The sequence below is a fragment of the Accipiter gentilis genome, chromosome 18 (genome assembly GCF_929443795.1).
Source record: "Accipiter gentilis chromosome 18, bAccGen1.1, whole genome shotgun sequence".
NCBI classification, from domain to species: domain Eukaryota; kingdom Metazoa; phylum Chordata; class Aves; order Accipitriformes; family Accipitridae; genus Astur; species Astur gentilis.
The window spans coordinates 19,297,001-19,312,823 of NC_064897.1; positions in this window are offsets into that span (position 1 = coordinate 19,297,001).

Sequence of the window (15,823 nt, forward strand, 5' to 3'; positions counted from 1 at the left end):
TCTTCACAGAACCAGTGCTTTCAGCATAGCACATCAGAAAGCATTACATTCAGATTGTCCCCATCATACAACATAACCAATATGGGATTGACCTTTTGCATTTCTTGGATAGTTGCAGTGTTCTAAGGCATTGAAATAAATAAATAGATGCTCTCAAAAGATGGTAAGTGGCTGCCCTGTGTCTCTTCTGTAGGTAAAAAAGAACCTTCCTGTTAACACTTCATCTCCTGTCACTTTGTAAAGGGTAGAAAAGCAGAGGTAGCACATCTTACTTAATTAAGAGTCCAGTCCACCAGCCAAATAGCTTGCTCGATCCAGAAGTGTAGAATTCAACCTTTGGTTTAGGTTTCATGTAATACATAGAAGACTATACTGTGTCTCAAATTACAAGAACCGGTTGCATTTTAAAACAATTTCTATGTAAAAAAAAAAAAAAAAAAGGTTTTGCTTTTGGGTTTTTAATTAAAAGTATTTAAAAGGTCATTTACAGAGCTTCTTGCAAAAACTATAAATGAAACTTTGGAATTTAAATGAGAAGCTTTTTCTTCCCTGCTGTAAATAAGAATATCCTCACTGGCTATAAATTTGCTATTTTTCAAAGTATGTCTTGAACATCCAACTCTTTATCTATGCAGGTCAATCATCTCTTAGATACTCCAGAAGATCTTTACTTAATTCTAAATTAAATTAGTGCTAAGCTGCAAAGGATTACCTGGCATCCAAAAAAACCCCCCCTGTTTATAATCTTTTTCTTAAAACACTTTTTTATTGCTCAAACTGATTCTCCTGTGTACTAAACATCAGTTTTACATATATAATACAGAGTTGTGGTACCCTACTGTGTTTTCTCCATTCTCTCCCAGCTGGATTTTCCCTACTTAATGTCACAGATTTGTGTTTTCCAGTCTCAAATTTCAGAAGAGTTTCACAATATAGCTAATATTTTCCCATCTTCTTTGCTACTTTCTATTAGTTCTGTGTTCCAGGATGTTTGGATTCACTTGATTTTCATTTTTCTTAAAGAATAAAATATCTTTTCTGGTTTTTATAGTATCTGTCTCTCATCCTTTCCTTGGAAATGAAAGTCCAGACATTTAATATTTCGGCAATGTCCCCTTCAGTCAATAAATTCCCCCGGACACTTGTCAGAGGCCTTACACTCTTTCTCCTTGACCTGTGGTTTACTTATGTGCTTGAAAAGTATCTCATTAGGTATTTAAGGTGTATTAATATCTTCTTTTCGTTCGTTAGGTTTTGCTTCCCCCAAACTTCCTGCCCCCTAACCTTTTTTTGTAGTTTTTCCCTAGTCACATCTCCGCTTTTCTTCCTCCCAGGATCTGTGGCTCCAGCGACAGGGACTGCACAGCCTGGCAGAGCGGCTCTATAGTTTGCGTCACTACAGGCTCCGAATATTTCTTCAGCGCTGAGCATTTTCCCTGCCTGTGCTGCCACACAACACGCATTGGAACCTACAGCTTTAATTTTGACTTTGAAGACTATATTTAAGCATTGATCTGATTTACAAAATTTCTGAATTCCCGCTGCTACCCTGGGCTTCAAAGTCAGTCCCAGTGCAGCTGGGAAGTTGGCACTGGGACAGAGGATGTCCAGATAACACACAGACAAACGTTGCTTTTGTAGGCATGCATCTCAGCAGCAGCTGCTGCGTTCTGACTGCTTTGGAAAATCAAGGAGGCACGTGACTACAGACTTCAAAAACCAACTTTGCATTCCCGGTTTTTAAACTCTAGGCCTGCAGGTGAAACTTGCAGAACGCCAGGTGACACAGGATCCTCATTGCTGTTCATATTCTATGCTTTTGGCCTTGCCTTGCGCGATCAGCACATTGGTTTTTCTTTCTCCTGCTGTTGATTGTAGGGCTTCCTGGTCGTTTGATTAAGAGGGGGAAAGTTACTGAAGAGAGCGGTACCAAATGGTCGTCTAATGCTTCTAATGCTGCTTTAAAGGTCCCTTCAGACACAAATCTGACCCTTGATTCACCTGTTATCGGTCAGTACTAGACAGTAAATTGAGAGGGGGGTTCATACTATCTGTATGTGAAGCAAAACTTCAGTTAAAGTTCAGAAGCCTGGGGGAACACATCTGTTATTATAAACCAGTTTTTATTATAAACTAGTTATTTATTAATTACCTTTTATTTTCTGGGGCTTGGAGTTTTGAATTGAGAGAAATAAAAATTTCTGTTTTGTCTAGTTTTTCCAATTTTTGCACAGCTGGTTGCACTGAAAATATTCCATTACCTACAAGAAAATGTGTTTGCTTTTGTGTAGTCCTTACAATTTTAGATTACAAGTGACTCATAAATGCTCATTAATTTCTTCGTACAGTAACTCTGAGGGCTGAGAAATATTATGCCATATATATTTGTGATAAAAAATGAGACACCAAATTACTTCCCACTGGAACTGACAGAAAGGCCAAACTAAAGTTCTCTTGTGAGAACTTTTGTGAGTCTTTATCCAGTGACTTTCAGAACAATCTCTATAATTTTTCTATTAAATTTTAAGAACACTATAACACTAAAACTATTTTTTTTAGATTTTAAAATTATTATTTGTTTAATCAGGATACCTCTAAAACATAGTTGATAGTAATTGCGTGCTTTCATAAAATGCTTCCAACTGTTACAATTAAAAATAAAAACAAAACCTATCTCCACTCTCTTTGTGGTATATTGCTCTCATTGTACTACTCTTACATAGTCTACAGATTACAGAAGTCCTAGAGCAAAACTTTTGGTATTCTTTTATCAAGTCAACATACAACAATAGCTTAATATTCTGGAAATCCCCGGGTACAATTTCTATGCCACAGCAGAAAGTGGAAGGTATATTTCTATTTCCAGAAATTATAGAAGGAATCTAGAAAACCAGTTTAAAGATTGAACATTTAACTATGCAGGGCTAAAATCAGGGAAGACGGATCCTTTCTAGGTGACAGGCTGTGAAGTGTGGCTGCAGAATTGCTATTGGTATTGAGAAGGAGATTTTTCAAGTGCTGTAATACTAGCTCAGAGAAACAGATGCCTCTAGAATTTTAACCAAACGGCTGAAGAAATTATTTCAGAAATAAACATCAGCCTCTCCGACTTGTTGTCTTTGGAAATGCACAGAAATTAGTGATTTAAGCATTATGACTTCTGTCTAAAAAATCTTGTAAGAAAATGTCTATTTGTGAAGTATTTTCAGTCAAACTGAGAGCTTTTCACCCTACTTCCACATCTGTTTTCCTCTCGCTTCCAGTATTTATGAGCTCTGCACAAATTCCGTGTGACGCTTCAAGAAAATTATATGAAATATGTTATGTAGGACTAGAAAAGAGGAAGCGATAGTGGACAAAAATGGCAGGTGACCCTGAATGCAGGCAAGTACCAATGGAAACATATTAGAAGAATTTGAAATAACCATGGACATCTATGGGTTCTGAAAACATCCAGGCAGGGAGGAATAGTGGCCAAATCTGGGGGGTTTAAGAAGACAAAGTGCTCACTTCTGAAAATACTGATTGCCACCTCATCCCACATACAACAGGTGAGAGTCTGCCATTGCACACGGGAAGACACATTCTCACCCCAAGGAGACACATTCTCACCCGAAGGAGATGCATTCTCACCTCAAGGAATTTGAGCACCACTGTTTTCTTTCCTTGTCTTCTCCCTTTTGAGTCACTTTTATACTTACCTCAGATGCCATTAATTCATTCTGAGTCACATTTCATTCCAAATATAAACTCTTGAGCAATGAATGTGAGATCCAGAAATACTAAGATGACAAACACTTGCTAGTGCAGCCTGGATTAGCCTTGGATATTTAATCTTAAAATATTCTTTTCCTGTGTGTTATATGTGGACTGCAATAGAACAGAACAGAGTTACTTTTTTCTAAAGTATTTTTTGTTCCATTCATCAATGCATGTTTCTCTTAATACTGGCCTCCTGATGAATTTCTCATTGTTTTTCTAAACTTAACTTTCGACCTTTGCAGCAGTTCTGGCTTTCATACCACACCGAATCCCTCTCTTGTCCTGTAGGCAAAAATGTACTGTGTAATATTCCCCTACTGTCCTGTCAGAAAGAGTCTTATTCATAAGGACTCTAGTATAGAAGGTGTCCATCTTCTGTTTAGTGACCCCTTGATATTTGTTACCGCCAATCACTAGGTATATTTCTTTTTTAGGTACTTTTTTACTAAAAAACCTCTTCAGCAAGCAGCTCACCGAAGGTCATGTAAGTACCTACTGATTTCCTGCCATTGTCCATCTTTCCTCCCACTCTTTACAGTTTAACCTTGTATAGGTTCACTCTTCTTCCTGATTTCCCTTCTATTCTCTTTCCTCTGTTAACAGAGTTGTCCGGATTTTGCTTTCTTTGATACTTAAATCTTTTCTTTTCCACCTCATTGTAGTCTGTGCTAGAATCAAACCCTGGTTCATCCCCATTGCCTTTTTTTCCTGGGTCTTCTTTCTGCATTCAGCTCATTTATGGAAGAAATGCCACACAACATTCACTACACCTTTTCTGTCTTTGTTCCCCAGTTAACAATTCTTCTCCCGTTTAGTGGATTTTCTCACCCCAACTATCAATCACTTTGTCACTGTCTTCAGGACTCCCTTCAGTGCAGCCAGCATTTTACTTGCTCCACAAATAGTCCTCTCAGCCTCGCAGGAGGAACCTGACCAAACAGAGTGCCTTTGTATTGCTTTTGTCTTCCTCTTCTTAAACTATTAAATTTACCTCTTAAAAACAGATGTTTCTTGACTGCCTTTTCCCTAACTCCTTTACTTGTTCCGATGACCTCACTGTGTAGCCTATCTTCCTCATGCTCTTCTTATATTCCCGTTTTACTGCTTTCACTACAGAGAAGTAGTGGCAGCGGTTTTTTCCTCACAAATGCATCTTTGTCTTTCACCTCTGAGACAGCCCTTTCTGCATCATTGGAGATGCGAGTGATCTATCTTTTAAGTTTGGAATCTAGGTTTAATCTTTAATTTAGAGTGCTTTTTAACATTGACATGTAAAACCTATTTTTAAACATGGCAGATTCTTTTTCAGTGGTGGTGGGAGCTTGCAGAGCACTGCAAAGATACAGTTTTATTGTCCATTTAAATTCTTAAAGCTTTGCCATCTTACAATTCAGTTGCTGTGGCATCATATTGTCTGTTCCTGTCAAAGGCAGTTTTGCTCTGCCAGTGTCCATGTAAAAGGCTGCTGCTAAGGTCATTTTCCTCGTCCGTCACTTTGACTTTCACAATCTGCAATTGCTCTCCCCTTCTGTGTTGCATCAAACAAAGTACTTTTTTAACTTTCCAAGCTCTTCGGGTCTTATTGCAGCATCAAGTTGTCATTTTCCTGCTCCAGGTGGTCTTTGAGGCCAACTTTCATCACACCCATGTTAAATTCTGAACTGCATACATTCAGGCATTGAGTGACACCTCCACCTACCTTTTTATTTCTTACAACCTTCCACAGCAATCTGTGTTATTGCCTTTCAAACCACTGCTTAATCTTCTTTGACGTGGTGCTCACAGAAGTGGGGATTGCTGGGCTTTTGGAGTACTGAGATCAGAAGCCAAGCACACCCACAAATGTTGCCTCATTGTTTTCCTTTACTCCTCCCATCTGTCTCTGTCCATCTGTTTTGTCATATAGTTTAATTCAAGTCTCTCTGAGCAGAAAACAGGTTTACATGTCCACAGCACCACTACCTACAGCACTTGACACACTTAGATCCTGAACTGTCGCTAAAGTTCAAAGATGAAGGCCATAGGATGATGCAAAGAAATAAAAGTAGGTGTAATTATTAGAAGAAATTTACCAACATTTTACTGAAGGGTTGGGGTTTTTTTCATTTTCCTGACAATGACAGTGTTCATGATTTTTTTTAAAAAAAATCTTCTTGTCTTTTTCCTAGTAGTTTAGAAATGTTAGTGTTGTTTTTTTTGTCACAACAAACTAATTAACTTTAATTTGTGTGCGTGAATTCTGGCAGAATTTTTCCATCAACTGTTCATGAACATTTTCTCCAAAACAGTCTGTAATATGGTGACACAACAAGTGTTAAAAGGGCACATTAACATTCCTGCCAATAATGACAAGAGGGAGTTAATCCATATGTTGATATGCTGTCAGTCAAAAGCAAACTGAAAAAATAAATTTGTCTGTAGGTAAAAATAAAAGGGACATTCCTTGGGTTTTTTTGTTTGGCTGTTGTCCTCCCCCATGACTTTGTGTGGCTAGTGTGCATAAAAATAAATACCATGGCTCAGGGTAGACATGTTGTGGTCTACACGTTAGGAAGATAAATTAAATTTCTGTCTCTTTTTCTGAAAGCTGTTTTTCGTATTGCATAGTCTAATATTAGGAAGCAGAGAGGACAACAGGTAGCTTGCTGTCCTTTCTTCTGCCATTTTCTCAAATGGCATTCAGTGAAGATCCATATGTCATTTCTGCACACAGTTACTTTCCCTGTCCAAATGTCAGGGGCAGAGACTTGTGTTAGGGACCCTGACTAGAATGTAAAACCAGCAGAGCAACACTTTTAAGGACCAGACTTTCCTACTGGCTATACAAAACATACTGGTGTTTTAAGCAACTGGGGTTTTTTTAAATATTGTTTATTTTATTTTATCAAATTTTATTTTATTAAATTTTCTTTATTTTGATGTGGAATATGAAGGTTTGAATTTCTAGCTTTTCCAACATTTGCACCTCTCTAGATGGCTACTGTGTCCTCCTAAAATGCCTTACTGAACATCAAGGGACATAATCATGTCTTTAAAAGATTTACTGGATTGAGAGCATAGCTTTATTCATGAAGAGTTATGATAATCTTTCATGTGTGTGCCCTGGTTAACAAGGTATTTTGATAGAATTTTCTCCTGATATATAGCATTGGAGCCCCTAATGTCTGTAACCTCCGAAACAATTTCTAGTCCAGATAATGAAAGTCAGTGTCTGCATGTCATTTGTGTCTTTGAAAATGTCCCCTGAAGCCCAGCAATACAGCGGAGTGCTCTTTTGATACTGACTGCTCAGAAGAACAGTCAGTCAATGGTTTGACATTTTCTAATCTGGATGCATGAGAAGTCAGTTAACAAAGCCCAGTGAGTTCACTATAATGGCAAATATAAAATAATTTTGTCTTTTGATATAACCAGGTGTTGTACAGAGTTGTATTTGGTACGGCATTACTTGGATAACTTTGGAAAGTGCTACCTGCTTCACCTTAATTTTTATATGTATATATGAAGTTTCTAAATAATGAACATCTCTGCTAACTCCACTGTGCAAAAAGTTTCCCTCTATCAGACAGTGATAACTCAATCACAATGTTTAACCATTTGTACTTCCTAATGGTCAGAAAATACAGTACAGCCACTGCCATTAAAAAAAAACCAAACAAAAACCTTATGGAATTACTTAGCCAGACCACTTCTAGTTTGCATTAAAAAAATTCTAATGTATAAAATTTATCTTTCTGTATGAATTCATTGCAGGCATCTTTGGACCTAAGAGTTCCTAAGCAGAAAGTATGATTCGCTCTTCATAGGAAGTCTGAACCGTGGCAATCGCCCTCCTTCCTCCCGCTCCCCGTTCAAACTGTGCCTGTATCTGACGCTGACGGTCAGTACCCCACAGGTACCAGAGAAAGCAGTAATAAATCCTAAATTGGGAGTTACAGATAGATGTGATTACACATAAACTTTCATCTTAACCTCCTCAGTTAGCGACAGGAGTTTTCCTTGTTGACTTTTAATGCATTAGGAAAGAAGCAAGACAAATCCGGAACCCAGTTCAGTTATTTGCTTCCTGACCTCAGTGAGGACAGATTTTCTCTCAGAGACGTCCCTCTCAGATTTCACTGGAGAATTCTGTTCTACCAGTTTCCCCCTGAGAAAGTAGGCCAACCATCTCCTCAGTCACCAGCAGTAGCAGATCTAACCTCTGAGGTTAACCAAGGAATTTTATGGAACACTTACTGATTTACCTCTTTCTATTGTAGTCTGGATATTGATAGCAAACAAGATACGTATCACTTCTTGGGTGAAAGGCAAGGCACTTGGATGTGTCATGGTTATCTTATTACAGGTAGCTTTTGAGAGATACAAACAAGTATACAATAGGCAACAGATGAAAAAGTACCAAATACAGCCCTCTAATGGTAAAATTGAATGCTAACAATTCAAAGAATAAATAATAATTGCATGACAGAAATATTTTTATAAATCACATTAAATGTAGTGCCCATAATCCCTTCTCTGGCACTACTGATACCAATTGGATTAAAGTAAAGAAGATGTTAAACCCAAACAGTGGACGATGATGAATCCCAAAGCAGAGCAAAAGCACGTAGCCCTGCTCTTAAAGGCCAGTGGAACTGAAAGAGGCAGGAGAAACATGAGGGATACGACTCCTTCCCTCTGATTGCTCTCTGGAACTGCATCGCTCGCAAACCTGCACTGTGCTTTGGGGGCTCCTTTGGCCTGGTTTCAAAAATATCGTCACTCCGTTGAGGACATTCTTCTTTCCTAAGCTACACTGGGATCTGACTTTGACCTGAATCCTACTTTTGAGTGCTGATGGTTGAGCCTAAAGCTGCTTTTGCTGTTGACTGTACTTATGGTAATGCCCCACAGTTTCCAAGGCAGTGATCCCGTGGTGCTGTAAAAGCAGCAACTGAAACTAAGGGATTTTATTCTCTTCATGAACACTAGAAAACACAGTTGTGTTCAATTAATTAGAATGGGAGATTGTTGCAGAAAGTACACTGGGAGATGTTCCTGGCTCTGTTCTTCATCCAGATCTCTGATCTGTTTGCTTGTCACTCATACTCACTTTTTCCCTTGTGGAACAGTCCAAGGGTGGGCAGAAGCTGTGTCAGGAACTAGCTGAAGATATGTACTAATAAAATTGTTTATATGGAATTATTCGTGTTGTTATCTGGGGATAAAACCTCAGAGTTTTCTGCTGGTTTTCTACTTCATGCCCTTTGCATGGGTCTGTCCCCAAGTGAAGGACTACAATCAGCAGTGAAGTCCTGGCTGTCTAATAATCAAAGCTAAGAGCCCCATCACTACCCCAGTAACTAGGTTCTGCTTTCATGCCCCCATAGCAGCCTCAGCAACTCCGACAGGCCGACGTGGAAACACAAGCTACTTCCCCTCTTACCTTATATTTATGAATGAGGAGATTAATGTAATTTCTGTGTTTAAATCCAGATCTCCTTCTACCGGAAAGCTCACAGCTGTGTCACAGCTGGCTAACAGAAACAGTCAGTGTTTCATATAAAGGTAATACACAAACTACATAAAACCCCATTATTATCACTTTTCTCTTCTCCTAGCTGCTACAGCATCCACATATTACATCACACAAATACGTTCTAAGTTCTTTGTAGCAAGGGCTTTCTTTTCCCTTTTGTTTGTAGAACAGAGCACTGACCCTTCGCTGATATGACTGGGTGCTACCACTGTGCAGCTAAATACATGAATGAAGGGCTAAACTCTGCTCTTACTCTCAGCAATCAGTAAATGGAGCTGTTTCAAAACTGGGCAATGTTTTAATGCGTTCATATTTTCAGCTGAAGGTATAATTTGCTTTCTATATGATATAAGCTGTTCCAGGGCTGATGTAGCCTCCAGGATATTTATTTAGTCTACTTTTTGAATCCAGACATCTGTGTGAACCCTGATTCTTTTAGGGGCTGTTACAATTAGAACTGCGCATAGAATCTCATAGGCATTACTGAAACTCTTCAGTTAAACCATGACTTAATCAGACATACATGTTTGCATAGGACACAATAGTTTTGGACTAGTTTGCACGTTTTCTAGAATGGGAAGAGACAGCAAATAAAAGTATTAGTCTAATTAGAAGCAACTCCAGAAATAACTCTATTAGGATTGCATCAATGGCATTTCATTGTATCTTCAACTACTCTAAGCTTGAAATAAAAGACAGCCAGGCTTCTGCAAATCAGCTACTATTAACATTTTTTCACTTAATAATTGAAAAGAAATTGAGGCCACATATATCATATTTCATATGTGAGTGATACTAACAGTGACACTGAAGCCATGGAATTTGTCATACTTTCCCACAGTATGCCCCATACTACACAACAGACTGCTTCTTTTTCATCTCTCTCATATTTCTAATAGCAAGGACTGTGTTTTCATTTAGAATCTTTCAACATGACTATGGCTGTATCAGCTGTGAGCAATTGTTATTACATAAGCAAATCAGGTTCTTTTCTTTCATGTTTTCCAAAGCAGTTTAGCAGTTGCAAAGGAGAAGATGAGAAGACTACATACCTATTATAAGGATCATTTCTGAAGAGCTAGTGATTTGCCTATCTATTCTTTGTATTTAAAACAGTTGATCTATAGGATAGAAGAGCCTTGACAAGCCAACTTATGTTTTCATCCTCCCAGGAAATTGTTCACTGTTTATTTCAATTGTGAATGGCTGTTTTCCATGAATACTTAATGCTGAAGTTCTCTCTACTGATTGTGTGTCAGTGCCTCAAATACCTTGCAGTCCTTTCCAGATTGGGGACTTAGACAGAGCTGGACGTTACAGTTTGTCTTCCCAGCTGCTGATATACAGCACGCCATATTTTATTCCAGAGGTGACAAATGTATGATGTTGTATACAGAATCCCATAGATTCCTTCCATTATGTGAACTCATTTATGTGAGAGACAAAGTCTATCAATTCCTTACAGTTTTACTTTTATAATTATAATCAGGCAAAATTCCTCTGCCTCTGTTGCATTTACCTGAGAAACTTATGTTGGGAACTTAGTAATGCTAAGTTCTCTCAACAGTAATAAAGCCAGCTTTAAATATCAGTCTAGACCTGATGGACTCTAGAAATGTCTCTGTCATTCCACTGATTTTATAGGGAATGCAGAGAACTTAAGGCCTAAATTTGGACACTTCAATTAAGTGCCTCAAATGGGGTGAATCCAGAACTAAATTCCTGAACTTTTGTCAAAGATGTTCTCCGTTGCCACCTTTGTTTCTTTGAAGACCTTCCTTAGTGGAAGAAAGTTGTCTTGACACCATGAACTGTATGGTTTATAATATATAACTTAAAAATAGTTGTAATAACTGAAGTTAAACTTGATATTAGGATTCAGGACACTTGGGATGCCAACAGACTTTTTCACCTTTGTTTATGCACAAAGCAAATCTTTATGGGCAAGGTGTAACAGCTGAAAAAATAAGAAACCACCCTCCTCCCCAAATAAATCTCAAGCAAAGTTCATATTATTAAAACACAGAGGCAGTATTTCTGGCTGCTGAGAGTCTTCATGGATGTGCTGCTATGTTGTTTCCAAAACTTCCTATCCTAGTTGATGATGCAGCAGCTTTTTCAGGAGGAAGAGCACTTAGGAAAGGGTTCTTCAGTCTCCTCATATCATCACACATTACATTGCAAGGGTCAATTTTCTTTCACCTCATTTGTCTGGTTGTACACTTTCATTACAGGATCCACTCCGTAGTTCAGGAGGAGTAGGTAGGTGGAGACATCATTTATTTCTCATCATGAAGACACATAATCATGTCTAATTTTTTGCACGAGTGCCTTTTGCAAGAGGAATGACAGACTGTTGTTTTGACTAGGACTTTTTACATACAGACCTCCTGTGAGAGGTTCTCCTTTTTGCTGCCTGGCCTCACTAAGTCACAAGAACCAATTTGGTCAAATATAATTTCTAATTTGGATTTTTCACTGCAGAAAAGTATAATTTGAGCTGTAAAAATGCCAGACATGTAACACTTCTCTCTTCTTTCTCTTCTTTACAAAGGTGAATCAGATAGACAAAGAGCATCCTGACAATTCATTCATGGTCTCAAAATGTAACTGAAGCTTCAGTGTGTTTACAGTAACCCACACTGACATTAGATAGAAAACACCTGTAATTTCCTTCACAGAGAAATGTTTTATTTCCTTATAGTAACAGTGTAGGGTTTTTTCATGTGCTTTGCCATTTCTCTTCGAAAGTGATTATTACAAATTGTGCTGCCATTTCTATGACTTTTAAAGGTGTTTTCTTTTGTTTGTTTTCTTTTGGCTTCACCTTTGCTCCTGTGTTCCCACTTCATTTGTTACAGTTTAAAGAATCCCACTAATTAGCTGGAAGTTATATAAACATTGACTGCAATGAAAGCTTTATCCCATTTTTACAGCAGCTGAGAGACTATTTTCAGCAGCCCATCTGCACAGGTGGGCTGGAATACAAACACAGGAGATCTTCTTCCCCATCACACCACGGTGACCTACAGAGGACGAGATCCTTTATGAAGAGAAAGAAAGGGGACATTGCATTGAGATACCTTCTTGGTAAAGCTCAGTACTCTGCAGCAGTTCACTCCTCGCCCACAGAGGTGAAAGGAATTTGTTCACTCACTAAATACTGGGGACAAGGAGAAGTTCTGCCCAATGGAGGTTTTAGGAGGACTCAGACCAACTAGTGATGCCACACTTGGAGACCAGCCTGCCCACAGCAGAAAGGGAAGACATAGTGGCCATTGCCTGGTGGAATATCCTCTGCATACGGATGGGAAAGAAGCAGTAGCTGCTACTCTGGCAGGTTCAGCAAGTATTGGGCCAGCATGACCAGCTGTGGCTAGATCAGCAGTAATTTCCACGGAAACAGCCTGAGAACCAAAACCTCCTAAAGCTCCTGTTTAAGCATCAAATATTCTTCAGACTAACTACAAGAGAGATTCTGCTTCTCAAAGAACAGTCTGAACTAGTTGGGTGAAGACTATCAGATATGACACAGAAGAGCAGCTAACAAAAGGCAGGTTTTGGAAGCTCTGAAAGATGGTCTGAAGTATCCCTTTTAGGCACATCTGAAGATATCTTGCATTGTTGCTGTTTCCTTTGCTGCAGAGCAAGTTGCTAGAAAGTAGGAGGGTCTACGTGAAACGGAAATCATCTTTGAGTCCCTAACTGAATGACTTTTTATCCTGCGAACTGCCACGGATGGGATGTGACAAAACAAAATATTTAAGATACACCTAAGGAAATCAGAAGATTAAACCTCTTCTTAATAAGGTAAAGAGATTTAAATGATATGTCCAGGTCCTACCATTGACGGTATAAGTAAACTCCTTTCAGAGATTAGTAGGGTAAAACCGATTAGTCCTAATTGAGTTTCCAGCAGACAGAGCCTCCTTAATTGATCTCTTGTGTAACAAGATATTTCACAGAATGAAATTATCACCTGTGTGTGTGCAAACATGTTTAATAGGACCAACTGTGCTCACTGAAATGCCTAATGCTTTGAAACTTGGAATTAATTTTGTACATAGACACCTATGGAAATTTAAGGCAGTCCACTTATAAGCGTGTGAGAAGGGGTAGATCTTACTGTATTTGAACCAAAGATTTCTCATATCCAGCAAAATAACATATGTGATAATAGAAAAAAATCCCACAGCTAAGGAAGCCAGCTGAGACCCTGAAATAGTACCTGCAATAGGGTTCACTAGAATTATTACACACAAGCAGAGGCCAGATCCCAAACCAGCCCTCTGCTATTTATCACTTTAGCCTTCTCTGTCATCAGGATGTCACAGATCCACTGCTATGAACACATGTCCACATAAACGAACATTTTTCTCACCATGAGTTACAGGTCTGTGGAATGAATTGTGAGTCTGATTCAATTCTAAGGGGGTAGAAAGGAAAAGGGAAGGTGTGTAATTGAGTCTGAGGCATCTATCCTCACTCTGACGGAGAAAACATGCAAAAGGAAAAGCAAGAAGGAGAATCTGGGGAACTACGGGCTGGTGAATCTAACCTCAGTTTTTTGGGAAGACATTGGAGTAAATCCTTGTGAAAACCATTTGAAGGCACATGAAGGACAAGAAGGTGACTGGGAACAGCCGGGATGGCTTTAGCAATAGAAAGCACAGCTAATGAACTTGATTTGTTTTCCATGAGGGGATGACTTGATCGATGGACGAGGAGACACAGCAACAGATGTTGTTTACCTTAACTCCAGCAAGATTCTCAGCATAGTGTTCCGTGTTGCAAAGCTGAAGAGGTATGTTCTGGATAGATGGAGTTTAAGGTGAATGTAAAATTGCTGGCTTGTTGGCCTGAAGGGCTGATGGTCAGAGGTTCGAAGTCCAACTGGCAGCTGAGTACCCGTAGCACTGCTTGCTGGTTGATACTGGCAGTGACGCTGTTTAAATTCTTCATTAATTACTAGCAGCATTGAATACCCACCCAATGGGCTGGCAAACAAGAACAAACTGGGGGAGTAGCTGATATGCTGGAGAGTAAGGCTGCCATTCCGAGGGGCCTTCACAGTCTGGAGACATGGGTTCAACAGGAACATCATGACTTTCAGCAAGGGCAAATCAAAGCCCTGCACCAGGCCTGCAATAACCCCATACAACACAATAAACTGGGCTAAATAGAAGCTATGGAGAAAAGGGGTTGGGAGTCCTGGTGGACAAGAAGCTGAACAGTAATCACCAGTGTGCTCCTGTGGTGCAGGAAACTGCAAACTGGATTTTATTAACAGGACCACAGACAACAGGTGGGTGGAGAGATTATTCCCTTCTCCTTGTTTGTGTAGCACGCTTTTTATTCAACACCTTATGCTGGTTAAAAGCTGCGGGAGTATTAATAAAAATGTGACCTAGAGGAATGAGAAAAGTGTTTTTCCAGTCTGATTACTCAATAGCAAAATTACCTTTAATTGGAACACTCTTCTTCATTTATGAGATTCTATTATTTTGGTAGGTATTTATGTTTCACAGGGAGAAGACTGGTTAGGAGAGATTCTAACAAACAAGGGGAAAGAGGACTTTGTCACAGAACCTCAGAAAATAGGTCATAAAGCTTGTGTGTTCACACAGAAATTCAGGAAATTTGCAAACTTTTTGGTGCATCTGCTGTTTTGACTGGTCTCTGGGCAAGGAAACAGAAACCTCCTCTGACGGGAGAGCCTCTCAGCATGGGCATGAAAGGAGACATGAAAGCTGTCAAAATAAACTCCAGTTATATACACTTCATATCTTTTAATGCTCTAATGAAATGGTTCCTTCCAAAGTTTGCAGCTCCCTAAGGAATGCAGTTGATTGATACATCACCTACAACATGATCAGCTCCTGGGTCTCTGGATTGCATCTGACATCTAGTCAAGCTAGTGGCAAGGTTCATCGGTACTCTTACCACGGCCACAGTCCCTGTTACAGTGGGTACCGCCTTTTCCAATCCTATCTTCCCAATGTAGTGGCTCAGTGATGAATGATTTTCAGATATAGAGCCTAGGACAACATTGGATTCCTTCTCTCTGACCCTACTAGTATCTTTTATCCTCCTTCCTTTCACGAGGTGTTGATTATATTCTCCTTCATTAATTTAGCTCTGAACACTATATAAACTGGGGTCATAGCCATGGCTTGCTAGAGCACAAAGAAGGAATTGAAGTAGTCAGGAAACAGGACGAGATTCAGGCAGGAAGACCTTCTAGAAACACCAGTGAGTAGCTTGGTGTGGCAATAATCTACACTGATCTTGGTAAATGCTTTCTGTATCTAGTAAATACCAACAATAGTGTATGTTAATGCACTTAACGTTACTCAGCTTCAAAAGAAAGGGGAGAGTAGAAACAAAGCATTTCCATACACAATAGCCGATGCCTATCCATAACAAATGTTCAGCGGAGATTACTCGCAAGAGGCAACAGCAACTGCAATTCCGTCCCGTGGCAAAGATGGCACTGGTTTTTCATCCCCCATCCGGTTTTCGCATTTAGTATCTTCTAGCAGT